Source organism: Ursus maritimus, unplaced genomic scaffold (assembly GCF_017311325.1).
Source record: "Ursus maritimus isolate PB19 unplaced genomic scaffold, ASM1731132v1 scaffold_19, whole genome shotgun sequence".
Taxonomy (NCBI): domain Eukaryota; kingdom Metazoa; phylum Chordata; class Mammalia; order Carnivora; family Ursidae; genus Ursus; species Ursus maritimus.
In genome coordinates, this window is record NW_024424341.1 from 26,117,889 (window position 1) to 26,140,675 (window position 22,787).

Below are 22,787 nucleotides of genomic sequence, written 5' to 3' on the forward strand. Positions count from 1 at the left end.
CAATATCCACAATAGCCAAACTATGGAAAGAGCCTAGATGTCCATTGGCAGATGAAAGGATAAAGAAGATGTGGTGTGTGTGTGTGTAAATGGAATATATATATATATATATATATATAAATGGAGTATTTCTCAGCCATCAAAAAGAAGGAAATCTTGCCATTTGCAACGATGTTGATGGAACTAGGAGGTATTATGCTAAGTGAAATAAGTTAACCAGAGAAAAACAAATACCATATGATTTTACTCTAATGTAGAATTTAAGAAAAAAAACAGATGAACATAGGGGAAGCAAAGGAAAAATTAGATGAAAATTATAAAAGACTCTTAACTATAGGGTACAAACTGAGGGTTGCTGGAGGGGAGGTGGGTACGGAAATGGGGTAACTGGGTGATGGGTATTAAGGACAGCACTTGATAAAATGAGCAGAGTGTTATATGCAACTGATGAATCACTAAATTCTACCCGTGAAACTAATAATATACTACATGTTGACTAGATTGAATTTAAATAAAAAAACATTTTTAAAAACCCCATGTTTTGCTAATGACACATATTTACTATTAATATTATCATGGTTCTTTTATCTCTTTATTTCCTTTTATCCTGCTCTTAAAGATTATTTACTATTGTTACAAAAAATGGGTATCTCTAACAGATTTCAAGCATCTTCTTAGGTTACCTCTTTCATATAATGACAATCTCTCATTTTTTCCTCCAGTTTTATTGAGGTATCATTGGTATACACCACTGTACAAGTTTAAGGTGTATAACATAATTGTTTGACTTACATATATTGTGAAATGATTACCACAATGTTTAGTTACCTTCTATAGACACAATAGGCAAAAAAAAAAAAAGTTATTGTGATGAGAAGTCTTAAGATTTACCCTCTTAACTTTCATATGTATCATACAGCAGTGCAAACTACAGTCATCATAATGTACATTACATCCCTAGTAATAGTTATCTTGTAATTGGAAGTTTGTACTTCCCCTACCCACTGCCTCTTTTAACAACAAACCTGACCTCTTTTCTGAGTGTTGTTTTGTTTTCAGAGTACACATGTAAGTGAGATCAAATAGTATTTGTCATTCTCTAACTTATTTCACATAGCCTAATACCCTCAAGGTCCATCCCTGTTGTCACAAATGGTAGGATGTTCTTGTTTTTTTTTTATGGCTAATATACCTTTGTGTGTGTGTCACAGCTTTTTTTTCCGTTCGTCTTTTGATGGACCCTTAGGTTGTTTCCATGTCCTGGTTATTGTAAATAATGCTGATATGAACATGGGGGTGCAGATGTTTTTTTCTTCACATTGTAAGTTATGCTTAATCATCCCTAGCTTAGATTTTCTTGCCACCTATTTTTCAACTTATAAAAACCACACACTTCTGTAAAACTCCCTCTATTAAAGGGTACCAAACAGATTTCCACGTTCACCCCACAATACTTGTCATTCTCATTCACACTACATTATGTACATATTCTTTACTTAAGACTCTTCATTTTTGGCTTTTCCAAGTTTTCTTCCTACCTTCTCTTTCATTAAGACTCTTGATTTTTGGCTTTTCCAAGTTTTCTTCCTACCTTCTCTTTCATATGTTGCCGCCTTCATTCCAAGAGCTCTAAAAATAGAAATAATGCCCTAATTTTCTCCACGACTCTCTTCTTTTTCCTTTATCTCTCTCTTAGGAATCTTTATTATTACAAAGGTTTTCGGATTTTTTCTTCACCCTCTACCTCTTTCCCAGGTTCTTAAGCTGCATTTCTTCTTACTTGTCAAATAGGTTCATGGATGAACTTTATTTTCCTCTAAACCAAATACTGAGTGTCTGTTAACGGCTTATCATCCTCCCTGTCACTCAAGATTTAATCTTTAGATTTTTCAATCTGCCTTCTTACAATGGTCAACAGATCAGTGTGTTCTTAAACTGAAGTCTTAAATTAAAACAGATTAAATAACCTAAATCAAAATCATGAGTAAGGGTTGTTAAAAATGCAGATTCATGTGCTTCACCCCTGGATTAACTAGGATTTCACACAAGATTCCTGCAACCCGTTTTTTAAAAAACACCCCATCTAAGTCTTAGGCACACTATGTTTGGGAAATAGTGCATTATATCAAGTATCATCTAATTCTGTAGATTGGTCTACCTTTTCAATGTTTCTCATTTGGTTCTCTCCTTTCCTATGGCCTTTACCCTAGTGTAGGGCTGCTTAATCTCTTAGCTGGACATTTGTAATAGGACTTCCTTGCCTCTAGGATATTTTCCACTCTAATTCATCCTACACACTGGAGTCTTATTAATCTTACTAAGTCACAGCTCTGCTCATTTAATGTGACAAGAATTTATTGAGAGCATACTATATACTAGGTGCTCTAGGGCAGGAGGTTCCAAATGGGGCTGATAATCAGAGTCATTAAGTGAGAGAAGGCTTTTCAAAATAGATTCTACCACCCCTCTAGGCCTATCAAATTAGAATCTATAGAAATAGAGTTGAGAAGTTTATTTTTAAAAAGTTCCCCAGGTGACTCTGATACTTTTGGGCAACACTAGATTGGAGCATATAAAGACTAAGACATTCTTGTATATTTCAGAGTGTATTGGGAATGATGTGAACATATACAAATATAATACATTGATTAATGCTATATTAGAAGTACCAGGTGCCGTAGGAAAGATTAATTCTAACTTCATTAAATATCTTTAGTAACACACCCAGCTGGAAGAAATCTTTTCCTCCTCTAATTTCCCACAGTACTTTATCTATAATTCTCTCAAAGTCTCACTTTTATTTTGCATTATAATTACCTTCGTATATGTCTCATGTCTTCTACAGTTGTACTTCGGGGCAAAGCCTTGGCCTTATGAGGGCAAATAATCTGACAGTAATTTTTTGTGTTCTAGTTTATTTACAGGATAAAGCTGTACCCAAACAAACCTTAATTATATACAGTAATGCACTTAATAAATTATCTCAAAAATAGGATGTCTCTGTAACTCTTGGATATATGAGGCCAAATTTGTGAATTTTAATCACAGCATGGCACTCAGTAAAGGTCCTTCAACACAAGCAGGTACTCAATATGAAGTTATGTGTGAATCAATGAGATCTGGGGAAAATGCCTTTGGATATACAAAAATACACTTAATATGTCCAGTATCTATCATAAAAGGTTATAGATTCCAAATTAAATAATATGCGGGTGATTTTGCAAACCAATGCCTTATAAGCCAAAACCAGTTAGTCTCTTTGTTTTGTTTGGATAGCCCAGTATTATTAGGGTGTGTGTTTTGTTTACAAATTTAAATGTCTTGCTTAGGCAGATATTCGTTGATTTATCACAGGCTCTACTACTTCCTATTACCTTACACTAATCTGATTACACATTTATGTCTATATAAATGGTCTAAACGGGAGTAGAACAGACTCTGGGGACCGACAACTGCTCCCAACCTTTTCCACTTATTGAGCACTGGCTGTTGTTAAGGGCTGGACTGTGTGCAGCCCCCACCAAACCCCCATATTTCTGTTGAAGTCCGAACCCCCAGCATCTCAGAATGCAGCCATATTTGAACACAAGATCTTTAAAGAGGTAATTAAGCAAAAAAAAAAAAAAAAAAAAAATGTCTTTAGGATAGATCCTAATCCAGTATGAATGGTATCCTTTTAAGAAGAAATTTAGAGGGACGACTGGGTGGTTCAGTCGGTTAAGTGACTGCCTTCATGCTCAGGTCATGACCCCAGGTTCCTGGGATCGAGTCCCACACCGAGCTCCTTGTGTAGCAGGGAGCCAGCTTCACCCTCTGCATGCAGCTCCCCCTGCTTGTGCACGCTCGCGCTCTCTCTCTCTCTCTGACAAATAGAATCTTAAAAAAAAAAAAAAAAAAGGACAGTTTTATTAAAAAAATAAAAAGAAGAAGAAATTTTGACATAGAAGTTTACATGCACATTGCAAAGACCACACAAAGACAAAGGCAGAACATGGCCATCTATATAAGCCAAGGAGAGAGACCTCAAAATGAAATCAACCCTGCTAACAACTTGATCTTGGACTTTCTACCCTCTAGAATTGTAGGAAAATAAATTCTGTTGTTTAAGCCACCCAGCCTGTAGTATTTTGTTAAGGCCGTCCTAGCAAACTAATACAGCTGCCAATTATATTTAATATTAATCTTAGGCATTTTTACATCAAAATACACTGGCGAATACAATTCTAAGCAGCTTAGAATCTAGTAGATGAGGCAAACTATATCTAAGATACACTTAGCAACATAAATAAGAAACATTACAAGGCCTAAAGCAAAACCAAATAAGGAGATTATAATTCTACAGGTGGTCTGAAGTAAGAGTTGATTATGGCCTACATCTCAAAAAATTTAGAATTTAACCTAGGTGTTGAAGGATAAGAGTCAACAAAGTGGAGGGGAAAGGACATCTAGGTGAGAAGAACAGTGTGCAAAGTCAAATATATTTACTATTTGAATAAACATATTTTTCCAAGTTATAGGTACATGTAACGAATTCAAGTTTCCTTTCTCAACTCTAAAGTCACTATATATTTTTAAATTAATGACCAAGTCCTTATAAAATTTAGGCATTTTTTTTTTCCCTGCCAGATAAGTAACAGCCCAAATGACTTTGTTCAGTACAATACTGACATCCATAGGATGCTCTGGTTCATCTCTAAGTTCTCCTGGGTTTCTGCTGAGATTTAGTTTTATTTTCAAGTGGTCTGTGAGGGCAGTTAAGCAGTTCATCGAACATTCTCTTTTGAAATTCTGGCCATTTTTTTCGTCTCTTGCCTATACATCAAATCTCATCACATTAGCTGGCTCCACAATGCAGGTGGCCTGTGTTTTCTTAAGTGCCCCTTCTTTTGCAGAATGTATTACACAGTTCATTAATGTTTTATACCTAAGCATTCTAATGTATTTAATTTTTTATTTAATGAAATTTCTAACCTACAGGCTGAGGAAGTTATTCAAAGCGTTTCATCCAAGCTGCTGGAAAAGTGCTCATTAGCAGGGAGTTCTGAAGATGGAATATTAAGAAAGAGGTTGGCAGGAACATAAACACATAGATCTAAGCTTTCATAAATGCTTCCCTGCCTTAACTCTAGAGGACTAAATTCTTCCTGATAAGCAGGTAAGTTTTGCTTAAATTTTCTTAAAGATTTTGGTGACAAGAATTTAACAATGACTTTCGTGGTTTGTTAAAAGGTGTGTTTTAAAGCCACAGGATCTTTTTAAAAGAATTATCTGTCTTTAAAGGGCCTTGTTTCTCTTCTATCATTTCAATGTTTAGTTTCATAAATAACACTTATCTGAGACCAACATCATCAAATGAGATACACGTTTGAACCAAAGGCGCCATATTTAGCACCTGGGTTCAATTATTTTAGATTAACATGATTCTCTTAAAGAAAGATGGAGACAGCTGAAAAGAGTGTGATTCTTGGAACGGTTTAAGCTCAAAGCACCTGCCCATTTTACCATCTGCCTTCAGATTTGTGGGAGATTAAGAATTTAAGAGAACATTTGAGACTGTTACAGAAAATTTGAAAATTCAGGTCTTTGTCCATTACCAGGTTAAGATGGAATTTGGCAGTTAGGAAGAACCAAATTTTAAATTTAAAAGTAAGTCGAATTGCACCCAGTGTTTTAAAACTACAAAACATGTACAGTGCTGTAAAAAATCCGCAGTCTAAGAAGTTGCTGAATTTTTACCTTTTTCTTTTTTCAGTACCCGCTCCTCTTGTGACAAAGTGGACTAGAGTTTCCGTAAACCCCTATTTAATGAGGGGTAGGGTTACCACACGCTTACCTGAGGGAAACAACTTGCACTTTGTAACTGGACAGGAATATCGTTTGGTGACAGAGAAGGGTAAAGGAAACGGAGGTCGGTGGCGTGACCCTAGCACACGCTCGCCTTCACTCTTGAGGAAACTGCCTCAGCCCGACAGCTCCTCGTCCATCTAGCAGGGATGCTTTTCCCGCGGAGTCTCGTCTTCCGGCCAGAAAGTCACCTCGGCCCGCCCACCCGGAAGCCGTCGTCTTGGCAACAGAGTACCGACCCTTCCCCATCCCTTCGCCACGCCCACCGCTTTGGGCGCCTGGAGCCATTCTGGCTTTGATTGGTCCATCAATCCTTCACTCTAGGAGACGTGTGGGGCGGCGCGACACCAGACTTCATATTTGAATTTGTGGCGCGTAGAGTTCTTGAGGTGCGTAATGTGGCTGGGCGTCTTTTTGGAGCCAGTAATCTTGTGGTGAGCGACTCTGAGGGGAACATGACAAAAAGGGCGGCAGGAGGTGGAGGGGCCCTGAGTCAAAGCGTCCGTCTCGAGATGAAGAACTTCAGCCGGGCAGCTTACTTGCCTGAGGCAGGACCTCTGTCCGCCTACACAGAACCTCTAGGTTCTTTCTCGTGTCGTTTTCCCTGCGATTCAGAGACTGCCTGTGTGTCGTCGGTCAGTCGCCCCTGAAGGAAGTCTCCTAACGCCACCTTCCCTCTTTCTTCAGTGTCTCTCACTTCCCTCCTCAGAAACAACCTTCCAGCTCTGACTCGCTTCCACGTCCCACCAACTACACTTTATTCCCCACCGCTGTTTTTCATAATTATACCCTCGTCCCCCTCACCAGCAGTATCAGAAACTTTACACCCGCACTTGACTGTGGAAAAATGTCTCCGTAGCAACTGGTGAGTGTCCCACAGCTCACAAACTGAATCCAGAACGTTCCTTTTCAAGAAAGAGGATTCTGCTGTCCTAATCTTCCCAAGTGGGATGTAGAGAAGGTCACGTGAAGAACGCAAATGGAAGCTCTGTATAAAGCACCACAGAAATGTAAGTTACTATTGTGTATTGCTGACTCTGAATGATGATGGATTCGTTTCAAAAAACATGGTTATTTTGTTCTTGGTCAGACCTATTGATATATGCGTTCATATGTATGTTGGAGTGCAGTGAAACTCTGAGGCTTGATCTGAAACAAAAGCAACCACTGATTGAAACCTCTTCACTGAATTTCAACTTCTTTGGTATGACATGATTTCCCTTCACTCCCTAATGTATTTAATGTCAAATTGAGATTCAGGACCATTTCAGAAGTTTTATGGTATAAATGGACAGCTTTCCCTAACATCTTCTATGACTGTGAGAATCTTCTATTTCTTTCTAATTTGATAATTCAACGTAAATTTCTCTATGTCCAGTCTCTAGAACAGAGATTCTTAACTTTGGGGGAGGGGGGTCCATAGTCCCCTCTAAGAACCAAGAAAAACCTTGGAGGTTTTGTATACAATATAACAAACAAAAATTTTATATCAATTTCAGGGAATTTTAGAGTCCACTTTGAAGTATGGATATCTGTAGGACCCTATCCAGTTCTAGAAGTTTATTTCTATTTTTTTTAAAGTAGTAGTTATGCAGCAAAGACAGGTGTTTTACTTAAAAAAAAATAATAATGCCAGGGGCGCCTGGGTGGCTCAGTCGTTAAGCGTCTGCCTTCAGCTCAGGGCGTGATCCTGGCGTTCTGGCATCGAACCCCACGTCAGGCTCCTCTGCTGGGAGCCTGCTTGGGAGCCTGCTTCTTCCTCTCCCACTCCCCCTGCTTGTGTTCCCTCTCTCGCTGCTTCTCTCTCTGTCAAATAAACAAATAAAATCTTAAAAAAATAAAATTAAAATAATGCCAATGTCATTTAACTTATGCGTTGAGACAGTTCTGAAGCAAGGGCAGATTGAGAAGTCGGAAACAGTTGCATTAGTAGCAAATCTTAAAGGAGCACTGATTTAAGAATTTTGGAGAAGTCACTGAAATGCTTCTTAAAGTCATAGGAAAGTCATCCACGGATGAGGGTAGTATATGGGCACATAGGCATACAAGAAATAAGTTGACAAGATTTTGTATGGCAAATCTTTTTGAATTAACATAAAAAGTAGGAAAATTCTTGATTGACACTAAGAGTTTGCGTGCCTTAATTCTTTGGATGTTTTATATTGAAATGATTTTTATTGTGAAATTCCACCAACATGTCTATTGTACATGGTCTTCTGAATTATTTCAAGCATTATTTTTTCACATTAGAACTTTAGTTCAGTTGAAATTAATTTTGTGTATGATGTGAAGAATGGCTTTAACTAAATTTTATTTTCATTGTTTCATTGCTGTTTGGAAATCTATGGTCCATGGGCCAAATCTGGCCCACCATTTTTGTAAATAAAATTGTTGGAACACAAACACATCCATTTGTTTACTTCGGTGGCTAATTTTGTGCTACTACATCAGAGTTTAGTAGTTGTGACAGAGACTACATGGGCCTCCAAGCCTAATATATTACTGTCTGTTCCTTTACAGAAAAAGTTTGCCAGCCCCTGGAATAGGACATTGTTTCCCCACTAAGTGGATAATGTCATGTTTGTCCCATGTAGTGTTCATATGTTTGTCTTTGTCTTTGAGTTCTCTAGTCTGTCTCATTTGTCTAGCCCTGTACATATAACACAATGTGTTCATTCCTTTAGCTCTAAAATAAGACAATATCCAATAGGTTAAATTGCTGCCCTTATGCTCATACCAAGTTGTTTTTCACTTTACTTATTCTTAGCCCTTAGATCCTCCATATTAATTTTATGATCAGTTTACTAAATAACATGAGAAATCTTTTTGGGGGTTTGATGATAATTACTTTGAATATACAGATTTTTGGGGGGAAGAATGATCATCTTTACGATAGTCAACCTTTCCATACATGAACCTTGTATATCCTGATTGTTGTTTTGTCTTTAATGTGATTTTATAACTGTTTCCTTTAGAGTGTTCTTAAGAGAGATTAGTCTTTGGTTTTGCTTTCTTGCGCCTAGTCTTAGAATTAGGGCAAGGCTGGCTGGTTTCTTTAAGTGATGTAAGATGTTGTCTCCTCTATTTCTTGGAAGAGTTTGTATAGAATTGGTATTATTTCTTTGTTAAATAGAATGCATCAGTGCATCTGTCTAGGCCTGGCATTTTCTTTGTAAGAAGGTTTTAATGAAATTAAGAAAATGAGAACAAAGTTTACTTGCTTACATCTTACCGTTTCTGGCACTCTAGTTCTTCTTGTAGGTCTAAGTTTATATCATTTTCCTTAAGTCTGAAGAACTTCCTTGAACATTGCTTATAGTGTGGCTTATTGGTCATGGATTCTATTAGTGTTTATTTGCTTGAAATTGTTTTTATTTAACTTCGATTTTTGAAAGACATATTTTTAAACTGTATATATGATTTTGGTTTTTAGCACTTTTGTATTGTCTTCCTGCTTGTGTTGTTTTTAGTTTGATATTTGAAGTTGTATTTTGTTCTCTTGTATGTAATGTCTTTTTTTTTTTTGTCTGCTTTTTAAAAAATTTTTAAGACTTTTTGTCTCTTTTATTTACTTATTTGAGAGAGAGAGAGAGAAGAAAGAGCAGACCAAGCAGTAGAGAACACAAATTGGGGGAAGGAGTAGAGGGAGAGGGAGAAGCAGACTCCCCACTGAGTACGGAGCCAGAGGATATGGGGCTTGATCCCAGGACCCTGGGATTAGGACCTGAGCCAAAGGCAGATGCTTAACCAGCTGAGCTACCCATGCACTCCTGCTTATTTTTAAAGTCAGTTTTATTGTGGGGAAATTTACATAGAGTAAAAATCACTCATATTAGGACTACAGTTCCATGAATTTTGACAAATGTAAACAGTTTTGAACTTTTACCATAATCAAAGTATAGAGTATTTCTGTAAGTGTACAAAATTCCCTCATGCTCCATCATTATCAATTCTCCACCCCCACTCCTAGCCCCTAGAAAAACCAATCTGGCATAGGCTACTCATATGTTTGCATTTTGAAAACATCTTGTTAATGGAATTTTATGCAGTATTTTGTGTCTAGCTTCTTTCACTTAGCATAATGCATTTAAGGTTCATCCTTATTGTTGCATGTATCAGTAGTTTATCCCTTTTTGTATGTCGTGGTATTCTGTTACATATATGTACCAAATTTGTCCATTTGACAGTTTGTAGACATTTGGGTTGTTTCCAGGATTTGGCTATTAACAATGAAGTTCTGTAAATATTAGCTGATAGGTCTTTGTGTGATTATAGATTTTTATTTTTGCTAGGTGACTACATAGGCATGAAACTGCTGGGTCATATGGTAAAAATATGTTTAACTTTATAAAATACTGCCAATCTTTTTTTCAAAGTGGCTATTCCTTTTGTTTTCCTATCAGCAACTTATGATTATTCTCATTAGTGTACATTCATATCAGCTCTTGAGTGTTATTAGTAGTTTAAATTTAACTGTTACAGTACATGTGCATTAGATGCCTCACTGTAATTTTAATTGCATTTCTCTGATGATTAATGATGTAAAGTATCTTTTCTGTATTTATTTGCTTTTTGTATAACTTCTTTGGTGAAGCATCTATTAACATCTCTTATTTTTTTATACAGCTTCATTGAAGTATAATTGACATACAATAAATTGCATATATTTAAATCATATGTTTTGATAAGTTTTGATATGTCTATACACCCATTACTACAATCAAATTAATATATATGCTACAACATGAATGAACCTTGAAAACATTAAGTGAAAGAAGATAATCACAAAAGGTTACACATTGCGGGATTCCATATAAAATGTCCTCATAGGCAAATCTGTAGAGATTAAATATAGATTAGTGTTTGTCAGAGAGTGAGAGTGAGGTTTCTTTTGGGGGATGATAAAATGTTTTGGAATTAGAACTTGTGATGGCTGAATAGTTCTGTGAATATTCTAAAAAACCACTGATTTGTATTTTAAAAGGACAAATTTCATGGTGTGTGAACTATATATAAATAAAACTTATTTAAAAAGAGAGAGGGACACCCGGGTGGCTCAGTCGGTTAAGCATCCAACTCTTGTTTTTGGCTCAGGTCATGATCTCAGGGTGCTGGAATCAAGCCCAGCATCCAGCTCTGTACTTAACGGGGAGTCTACTTGGGATTCTCTCGCTCCCTCTCCTGCCCCTCCCCCTGCTCGTTCTCTCTCTCTCTCTTTCTCTCTCCCTCTCTCAAGTAAATAAATCCAAAAAAAAGGAAAAAACCCATTAGTTGTGATCCGCTAATGGGCTAGTCAAACAGCATTGTTTATAAGTGCAAAAACATGGAAACTAACTCAGTGTCCACGAGCAGAAGAATGTTAAGAAAAATTAAAAAATTGAATGAAAAATTAAATGAAAAAGTGAAGCTATTAAAATAATGAAGCAAAGAAATATGTATCAATATGATTAATCTCACGATCATAATTTGAGCAAAAATAGATTGCACAGGAATCTGTAACAGGTATAACACAGAATTAAAGTTTAAAAATATATAGAACACTATATGATTTAGTAAAAATATGAAAAATTTGTGGGGTTACAAACATCAGCTTCCAGAGAGTAATTTGTTGTGGAGATAACTTGTGGTATGTACTTGTAGCAGGGAAGAGCAAAAGACTATTACTAAGGAAGAATGCATACAGTGCTTAAACTGTATCTGTTAACATGTTATTTTTTAAGCTATGTGATAGGTATACAGAATTTTTTTTTATTTTTAGAATATTTTAAATAATTTTGTAGAAGAAAAAGGACAGAGCAAAATGGAGGTGGAACCATAGAACCTGGAAAGGCTAAGTTAGCTAAAATTTTTTACTTACAAAAGAGTAAAAGTGTCAAATGTAGAATTGAGAACAGATCAAATCCAATTGAGAAAAGGATGTTGAGGGAGGACTGATTTGCATAACTGAAGTTGTAATATAACTTCTTTTAAAGTTATATTTTCCTTTGGGAAACCAAGCAAAAATATAGAGCAAGATGACCTGGAAACAATTTCACTAACACATATTTTGCAAAGTGATACTACTCTCAGGTCAAATCAATGCCTCCTAGGAGATTTTAGTCAAATAGACTCAGGAGAAAAACATAAGGATATGGGATATGAGGAAATGCCATGAGATCTTTCTTACATGGCATAGGAGCTCAGTTAAAAGATAATCACCTCATTAGAAGGTACCCTGAGAAACAGATTATACAGGTGAAACGAGGATACTTGAGTGGTTTCTAGGTTTTTCATATCAGACCCCATTCTACTATCAAGGAATTCTAAAAATTTGATCCTTTTCCACAAGGAGGAAAGGAATTTATTAAAACTATGTTATCAAGCCTTTTGCCTGGGAAAAGAATTTTTTATAAAGAGAGGACTTTGTAGAAGCTGTGAGTTCAGAGGGCTAGGGTCATTTAAAAAGCACTACCAAGAGAGATAAAATGAGGAAAACAGAAATCCCAAGAGACTTCCAGAAACCCAGACCTGCAGAACATGGACAGGGATTATACGAATTCTGTACAGTTTCTTAAATATAGTGATATTCTCTCTCTTGGGTCAAATGATATCCCCAAAAAAGATATGTTCAAGTCCTTACCCTGGGTATTTGTGAATGTGACCTTATTTGGAAATAAGGTATTTGCAGATGTAACCCAAGTTAAGGTCATACTGAATTAGGGTGGACCCTAATCAGTGATAATCATCCTTATATAGAGAAAGGAGAAGATTTAGAATTAGGGAAGAAAGTAATAAAATCCTAAGACCTGTTTGTGTAGTAGTGTATAGCCAGCTTATGACAGATATACCCTATAGAGGTCTCATTTGTTTCTCTGAGGAATCCTCAAGATTCCTTAGAGTGACTTATCTAGGTATTTGACCTTACTCTCAAAAGCAGTTATCATTGCTGGGGAAAAAAATAATAAGCAAGAATAATAATAGTAAGAGCAAAGTAACAGCTAACCTAATATTTATCATCTTAACCGTTCTCTCGTTTGTTTCTTTTGATAACAATTACCCCTCTTTGACAGATGAGGAACTGAGTTCACTGGAAAGTTGACTTACTAAAAAACAAATCAACATTTCAAAAAAACACATCACCCTCTCCCAAGAGAGTAAGGAAAACAGGAGTTCAGGCATTAAATAGTACTGGTTATCAACTGTCTGAGATTCTAAATTTAAGACCTGTTTGAGAATGGAAGGGTGAATGCAAACATTTTAATTATGTGGTCTGGAGTTAAACTCATGCAACAAGTATCTGTAGCTGCTGTAGAAATAAAGGTGTGATTTCTCAATTGTCATTCTATAAAGATGACACTATTTATTTCAGTCACCTTTCTTTTAAAAAATTAATGACAGTTTTGTTTTGTTTTTTAACTTAGATAGCATGTACTTTTGTTCTCTACCTATGAAGATATATTTGGAACAATATTTACAACTCACCATATCTTCTTCAGATTAGACAACCATCTGCCATCATGAGAACCATCAGAACTATCCGCCATCATGAGACTTCTAAGAGCATACATAGAACCTATTTATGTTAAAAAGTAGATGTTTTATTTCCCTTCAAGGAAACAGATTTCCCTTATCATATTTTTTCTGGAAGAATATAGATCTTTTTTTTAAAGAAAAAAGAATATTAAGTCAAATTATTGTTAATAAAAACTCTTTCACCCATTATGGTCGGAAGCAAGTCTAATTTTATCTAAAACTAAATCTTAGAAATTTAAGATTATAATTAAAATTATAATTAAAATGAGGTAATATGGAAGATAAAGTATATCCCAAAATATCTTAAATCCCAAGTTTTTATTTTTCAGAAAATTTTCAGATTTCTTGTTTCCTGCACTATGGAAGAAAAGATAACCTAAAATGCCCTCACTTGCAAAAGAAAAAAAAAAAAAACCTGTCATATAAAAGGGAAATCTCTAGGGTCTAGAAGCATTTAAGGTGCTGGGGGGAAAAATGCAATAAACCCATAGACTTTATCCATTCACCTACTGAGGCTTTTGTGTGGACATGATTTTTCAACTCTTTTGTGTAAATAGCGAGGAGCATGATTGCTGGATTATGTGATAACGGTATATTTAGTTTGTTAAAAAACAAACAAACAAAAAAACCTGCTAAACTCTCCCAAAGTGGTTGTATCATTTTGTATTTCCCCAGCAATAAATGGGAGTTCCTGTTGTTCCACAGCCTCACCAGCATTTGGTATTGTCAGTGTTTTGAATTTTTGGCATTCTAAGAACTGTGTAGTGATATCTCATTGTTTTAATTTGTAATTCCCTAATGCGTTTTATGATGTTGAGCATCCTCTCTCTCTCCCTTTTTTTTTTTCCATCTGTAAATCTTCTTTGGTGAGGTATCTCTTCACACTTTTTTTAATACAGTTGTTTATTTTCTTGTTGTTGAGTTTTAAGAGTTATGTCTTCTAAGACAATTGTTCAACAATTGTCTCTGGTTAGTTTTAACAAATTGTCTTAGGGAAAATGCTTTTCGTACTGATGAGCTATGGGTAAGTTCAAACAACAACAGTCTTACATGTAGAATCTTTCACATCCAGTAATGATCTTTCTTTGGGAATGGGACTTTGAAAGAGTTCCAACTTCTGGACTGCCAGACATGATTGTAGCTGTTGTTTTTTTGAGACTCCCTTGGAGCTGGGGGTGGACAGATGGGCATAGGGCAAATTAAAATGCTGCAAAGCTCATTGTTCTTACGGAGATTTGGTTGGCTGTTTTTCTTGAATAATTTCTAGCATTCTGAAAATGTTTATTTTAATCATTTTTGCTAATGTTCTCATTTCTTGAATGAAAGAGAGGATTTTCAGAGTTCTTTATTTGAGATCTTCAGTGATGTCCACTTTCCTTTTTGTGAACAATGACACAAAATTTATGTTAGTGCTGTGAGATCTGGAAATATTCCTTGTCTGTGGAGCAGGACAAGATCTCAATTTACCAAGAAAGGTAATATGCTTGCTATAAACATATCATGTCAGTTTATAATTTTATAGAACAGAATCTTATGGAAAAGTCTTTGCCTCTAATTCTTGATAGGCCCAAAATACTCATAAGTAGGAAGAAAATGGAATCCTTGGGGTCAAAAAAAAGGCATAAAAAAACCTAAGCATGTCTAGAAAAGAACTGTGGCTACTTGACCTGACTGAAATAAAATACATAAGCCAAGCAACTTTTTGAGAGAATTGTATATTTTAGCTTACTAGGCACATCACAGTTTTCCAAAATGCTTGCACCAGTTTGCACTCTCACAAATCAGTCGACATGATTGATCAAATAATCTGCTAATCTTGTGGCAGTTGTAGTAGTGGTTTAATTGGCATTTCCTTAGTATATAATGAAGCTGAGCATACTTATGCTTTCTGACCATTTGGATTTCTTTTTTTGCGGAAGTGTCTGTTCATGACTGTTTTTGTTGTTTTGGTTGTTTGACATGTAGTAAAGAGTGTCAGATGCACTAATCTTAAATAGTACAGTTCAGAAACAATTTGTTATTGTTCTCTACATCTATATATACATCCAGATCAATATATAGAACATTCTCAGCATCTCATAAGTTCTTATGTTCATTCCCAATTATTACCATCCCGTCTTGCCAGAGATAACCACAGTATTCTCGTTATTATCAACATCAATGAAGTTTTTATTCCAAAATTTTTTTATCATGGTAAAATATACATAACATAAAATTTATCATCTTACCCATGTTAAGCATGCGGTTTAGTGGTATTTAATACATTTATAATGTTCTCCAACCATCGCCACCATCCATCTTCATAACTCTTTTCCTCTTGTAAAACTGAAACTCTATGCCCATTAAACAATAACTTCCCATTTCCCCTTTACCCCAGATCCTGGCAACTACCATGCTACTTTATGTCTCTGATTTTAACTACTATATATATGTATATATATTGTAAAATATATATATGTATTAATAAATATAAATATATTTATATAAATATAAAAAGTGTGTATACTATCTACCTCATATAAGTGGAATCATACGGTATTTATATTTACGTGACTGGCTTATTTCACTTAATATCCACCAGGTTCATCCATGTTGTAGCATATTGCAGAATTTCCTTCCTTTAGAAGGCTGAATAATATTCCATTGTAAGTATGTACCACATTTTGCCTATTCATTCATTGGTTGGTGGGCATTTCAGTTGCTTCCATGTTTTAACTGTTGTCAATAATGCTGCTGTGAACATGGGTATGCAAACAACTCTTCAAGAGCCCACCCTCAATTCTTTTGGGTATATATCTACATATCACTGTTTTCCCACAGTGGCTGTACCATTTTACATTTCTACCAACAGTGTACAAGAGTTCTGATTTCTCTGCTTCTTCACCAACACTTGTTATTTTGTTTTTTCTTTGTTTTTTTGATAGTTGCCCTTTTAATACGTGTGAGGTGGTATTCTCTTTATAGTTTTGACTTGCATTTCCCTACTCCCTAGTGGTTAGTGACAATCAGCATCTTTTCATGTGCTTATTGGGAATTTGTATATCTTCTCTGGAGAAATGTCTATTCAAGTCCTTTATCCATTTTTGAATCAGTCTGTTTGTCCTTTTGTTGTTGAGTTTCAGAAGTTCTCTTTACATTCTGAATTTTAATTCCTTATTAGGTAAATGATTTGCATATATTCCATTCTATGGGTTGCTTTTTTGCTCTGTGGATAGTGGCTTTTGTTGCACAAATTTTCTTTTCGTGAAGTCTGATTTATATATATTTTCTTTTGCTACCTGTGCCTTTGGTGTCATATACAAGAAGTCATTGCCAGATCAAATGTCATGAAGTTTTTGCTGTTTCTTCTAAGTTTTATATGTTAGGTCTTAGGCTTAGATCTTTGATCCATTTTGAGTTAATTTTTGTATATTGGGTTAGGTAAGGCTTCAGTTTCAATATCCAATATCCAATTTTCCTATCACCATTTTGTTGAAAGGGCTGTCCTTTCCCCATTGAGTGGTCTTGCTACCCTTGTCAAAAATCATTTGACCTAAGTTACCTGATTTGCTGGTATATAATTCTTTATAGTAATCTTGATCTATTATCACACTATGTATTTCTGTGGTTATCTGTTGTATTGTTTTCCATTTCTCATTTTGATTTTTGAGTCTTCTTTTTTCTTAGTTAATGTAGTTAGAGCATTGCCTATTTTGTTGTTTGTTTATTTTAAACTGGTCATTACTTTCCGTATTATGTTATTATTTATCCTGGCCTCTGTTGTTGTCATTTTGCTTCAGGAGAGTGGTTATTCTGCTTTAGGGGCCTAGGACTTCAAAAATATTGTCTGCATATTACGTTCAAAGGTACAAAGGCAGAAATTCTATATCCTGTAACTATTACTAAGTTGCAAACGGTTATTTTTTTCTTGCAAACTTTGCACATTATGTTTGTTATCTCAGACTTTTCAGGAGACAATTTTATGTTATTTCCTAAGGCAATTTTACAGGTTTCTTTAACAGTAACTAAGGGCTATGTGGCTCTAGTCAGAAGTAACTAGGAGCCATACGTCTAAATTGTGGGGTATGCGGGGTTTGCAGTTTTACCTTTAAAGCCCAGTTATGTATTGCACACATCCCATCATAGAGTTTTTGTGTCACTTTCCCAGATCTTTCATGGGTCTTTTTAATATATAGACTCATGTCTTCTCTTATTTCTGGTTATCTTTTTTTGTATTCAAGTTTTAAATATTAGCTCTACAATTTTATGTGTGTTGGATCCTCTTTCTCTTTTTTGTATATTAACACTTTCTCCCTGATTCTTATTACAATCTTTCTTCATTTTGTTCTTCTGCTATTTTCATACTTTCATTCAATACCTCTTACTGTATTTTCATTCAACTCTATTTTCTCTTGAATAATTTATAATTTATTCTTCATTTCTAAAATAACTTTTTTCTCCTTAATTTCTTTTATTAGACCAGATAGCTCTCATTTCACATCTTCCTAATGTGAAGATTTGGGGTCCATTTCTGTTCTGAATTATTGAGTGTTTGATTTGAGGGTTTCCCCCCATTTCTAAATAACAATATATATAATTCAGGTTGAGATATCGTTATGGTTATCTCTACCTTATGGTCCTTCCTTCCTTCCTTCTTTCTTGGAGAGAAGTGTTCATCAGCTGAAGAGTTTTGGTTCTTATTTTTTGTATTCTTTTATAAACCTAGTTACAGTTGTTGCCAGCTATTTTATGATCTGTTATGAAATTTAATTTTTCTTTTTTTTTTTTTTTAAAGATTTTATTTATTTATTTGACAGAGAGAGAGACAGCCAGCGAGAGAGGGAACACAAGCAGGGGGAGTGGGAGAGGAAGAAGCAGGCTCACAGCGGAGGAGCCTGATGTGGGGCTCGATCCCATAACGCCGGGATCACGCCCTGAGCCGAAGGCAGACGCTTAACCGCTGTGCCACCCAGGTGCCCCATGAAATTTAATTTTTCTTGACCACCAATAATAGTTTAATAGTTTACAGGGTTTCTTAGTTCAAAAGCTGTTCTGTTACTATACTGAAGTGCAGTATCTTGAATCTATGGTGCATTTGTTTTGGAGGGTGACAGGGTTTGACATCTCTCTAATTTTGTGCTTCTCTTTTATTATCTGTAGGACCATTATTGTTTTCTTCTTTCTCTTTACCACCAAGAAGTGGTACTTCCCTAAGATAGTCACTTCTGTTTCTTGTGATTGCAAACCTCTTCTTTTTGATTCCACAGTAACTAGTGCTCTGATCTAACAGGCCTTAGATGTATTTTAAGGATTTCCCCACTTCCTGGTGTTTATTTATCTGTATTTTGTCACCTTCTCTTCCTTTATACATAATCTTCATTTATCTCTATTTTTAAAGCATGGGTTCCATGGGTTATGCTAGTCTTTATCTCTTAGTAATGCTGTAGATGTGGATTTGGGGTTTTTTTTTCTATTCCCTTTTTATTTTTATAGTTTTGTTAAGGTTATGTGAGGATATCAGATTTGGGTGGGGGTATTTTATGGGAAACTGGGGTCCTCTTCTATTTTTTTAACATATTAGTCAAAGATATTTTAAAGTCTACATCTAATAACTCCAGTACCTGTATATCTTGTATGTTTCTTTTGTTTTAAATTTTATTGTGGTTTTGTCTCTTGATATGCCTAGTAATTGTCGATGGAATGTCAGACATTGGATGTGTATTTGGAAGATCTGAATGGTATTAACTTTCCCCAAAGAGTTTTTTTGTTTTTGTTTTGCTTTTGATGATAGGTAGAGTATAGACAGTTAAACTTAATACAACCTAAGATTGAGCTGATATATAGCTGGGTTTCATTCTTCTGATACATTCCTGGTTTATCACTAGCAGTATCCAATGTCAAAAACTTCCCTCCTGTCCTGTGATACTGCTAACAATTCTACTCATCTTCTCAGCCTCCTGATTGAGTATTGGCAATGACTTGAGAAAACTGATGCTGAAAGCTGAGCTTCTTTCTATATACTTCTCTTTTGTACTTCTTGGTTGCTGTTGGTAACTCTCATGCCTTTCTATTTTACCTAGTTTTTCTAGTTCTTTTTATTGGGAATATTAGTCTCATTTGAGATACTCTGTCATATCCTCTCCACCGAGTTTTAAATTTTAACTACTGTGTATTTAATTTGTATAGATGTCTTTGAATATTCTAGGTCATTTATTTTTAATTTTCTATTCTGTGAAATATGTTTACACTTTAAAAATTATTTTAAGTATATTAAATGTGTATAATCTGTTTTTGACAATTCCAAGAAATTAAATCCTCATAGGTTCATTTTTGTTGGTTCTCTTTCATGGTGCCTTCTTTACTTATGTATTTAATAGTTTGTTCCACCAGATAACATTTGTGTTTGCTGCATCTGGCTTCTGGGGACACTACCAGTTGTGCAATAGTTTATGTTTATTTACTTACTTATTTTTGGATCTATTCTGGTGATAAGGATTTAGCACGTATATTTACTTGAGTTACAAGGTTGTGATTACAGCTCCTTGTGGTTTTATGTTTTCCCTGCTTTGCTCATTGCCACAACTTTCCTTATGGACCCTTTGGCTTAGACTCCTGATCACCTTTACATTGAGGGGGTAAACTTTTGAGTTCCCAGCTTCATGGGAAGAGAGTCTCCTTTTAGACTCTTCGGTGCTGTTCAGGTTTGTTTTCTAACCCTCATCCCAAATAAGATCTATAAGTTTTTTTTTGTTTGTTTTGTTTTTTATTTAATAATGATTTTTTATTATGTTAGTCACCATACAGTACATCCCCGGTTTTCGATGTAAGGCTCGATGATTCATTAGTTGTGTATAACACCCAGTGCACCATGCAATATGTGCCCTCCTTAATACCCATCACCGGTCTATCCCATTCCCCCACCCCCCTCCCCTCTGTAGCCCTCAGTTTGTTTCTCATAGTCCATAGTCTCTCATGTTTCATTCCCCCTTCTGATTACCCCCCCTTTCTTTATCCCTTTCTTCCCCTACTGATCATTCTAGTTCTTATGTTCCATAGATGAGAGAAATCATATGATAGTTGTCTTTCTCTGCTTGACTTATTTCACTAAGCATTATCTCCTCCAGTGCCGTCCATGTTGTAGCAAATGTTAAGAACTCATTTTTTCTGATTGCTGAGTACTATTCCATTGTATATATGGACCACAACTTCTTAATCCAGTCATCTGTTGAAGGGCATCTCGGCTCCTTCCACGATTTAGCTATTGTGGACATTGCTGCTATGAACATTGGGGTGCATATGGCCCTTCTCTTCACTACGTCTGTATCTTTGGGGTAAACACCCAGTAGTGCGATGGCTGGATCATAGGGTAGCTCAATTTTTAACTTTTTAAGGGACCTCCACACGGTTTTCCAGAGTGGCTGTACCAACTTGCATTCCCACCAACAATGTAGGAGGGATCCCCTTTCTCCACATCCTCTCCAACAATTGTTGTTTCTTGCCTTGTCTATTTTTGCCATTCTAACTGGCGTAAGGTGGTATCTCAGTGTGGTTTTGATTTGAATTTCCTTGATGGCTAATGATTTTGAACATTTTTTCATGTGTCTGTTAGCCATTTGTATGTCTTCATTGGAAAAGTGTCTGTTCATATCTTCTGCCCATTTTTTGATTTGTTTATTTGTTTCTCGTGTATTGAGTTTGAGAAGTTCTTTGTAGATCTTGGATACCAGTCCTTTATCTGTAGTGTCATTTGCAAATATCTTCTCCCATTCCGTGGGCTGCCTCTTAGTTTTTCTGACTATTTCCTTGGCTGTGCAGAAACTTTTAATCTTGATGAAGTCCCATAAATTCATTTTGTCTTTTGTTTCTCTTGCAGATCTATAAGTTTTTACTTTGGTCAAAATGGTTGACCTTTTTTTTTTTTTTTCTTAAAGATTTTAATTAATTATTTATTTATTTGAGAGAGAGAGAGAGAGAGAGAGCGCACAAGCAGGGAGAGCAACAGAGGGAGAGGAAGAAGCAGGTTCCCTGCTGAGCAGGGAGCTGACTCGGGGCTTGACCCCAGAACCCCAGGATCATGCCCGGAGTTGAAGGCAGACACTTTGACTGAGCCACCCAAGCACCCCAAAATGGTTGACCAAATATTCTTAAAAGCAAAAGCATATTCAGTACTTGTGATTTCTGAGCTCCACTTTGACTGAAACATTTTAGTTGATAACTTCTTACTATTCTTATCTACTAGGATGCTTTAAAAAGGTATTTTTGTATATTACCTTGCATTTTTAGTTGTTTTCAGTGGTGGAGTTGGGGTATATGCTCTGGTTTTCCATATTGCCTGAAACAAACTTTTTTTGGTTATAAAATCTGGAAAGCCATTAATAGGAACTTCCTTTTTTGGGGTACCATTTTTCCCCCTACACTACCACACACCCACATCTAGACATTCATACTTTTAGAAGGAGACAGTTTCTTCTACTTTTTAAACTTTGCTTTTAGGCAAAAGATTTTGAAATGCATCTGGTATTGTCTGTTAAGTTGAGTTTTACTTTTTGATACAGGATTATAATTATTATTGCTAACATTCTTTAGACTCTCTGAAGCTGTTAAATAGTTTTCCAAAGGTCAAGATTTATGCTACAATCAATTTATCTGGGATATTTCTGTAATTCCAAGAATTTACTTGTACTTTAGTCATATTTGCGTTAACAGTGAAAGTAAGTAAAGATTTAACTGAAAAGCAGGAATAGTCCCCCTTTCTGTTTCTCTCACAGTCTCTTACGTCTCTATTTCCTTGGTGGTTAAAAATTTAGTAAATTGATGGAAGTTTTTCATGATTTTGTATACTTACGTGTTTAAATTTTCTTTTTTAAAAAAGATTTACTTCAGAGAGAGCAAGGGCAAGCAGGGTGAGGGGCAGAGGGAGAGAGAGTATGTCAAGTAGACTCCCTGCTGAGCACGGAGCCCAACACAGGGCTCAATCCCAGGACCCTGAGATCATGACCTGAGCCGAAATCAAGAGTCAGATGCTCAACAGATTGAGCCACCCAGGTGCCCTGTATTTGTTTTCTAAATAGTTTCAGGGTTTATCTTTCTTTAAACAGGAATACTCCAAAGACAAGGACCAGTTTTAAGATGATTTTTAGTTTCCTTCTATGAAAGATTATGTAATCACTATTAGTTGATTAAAAGAGATATTTTGTGTTAGAGTAATACATAACTTTAATATTCCTTTAGTATTTCGCTTTGTAAATAAATTTGAAAAGTGATCATCTCATAACATTTCTTTTAATTGACTTGCTTCTTTCCCCAGAAAGTAGCAAAGTAAATAAAACCATCATTCTTTTCTAATCTTCATGAATAATTTCTCACTGGCCCTGGGTGAGAGGCTGTTTTCAAGGCCATCCTATGGTATCTACAAAGATAAAGTTTAGACCTTGCAGTCTAGGCCTCTGTGA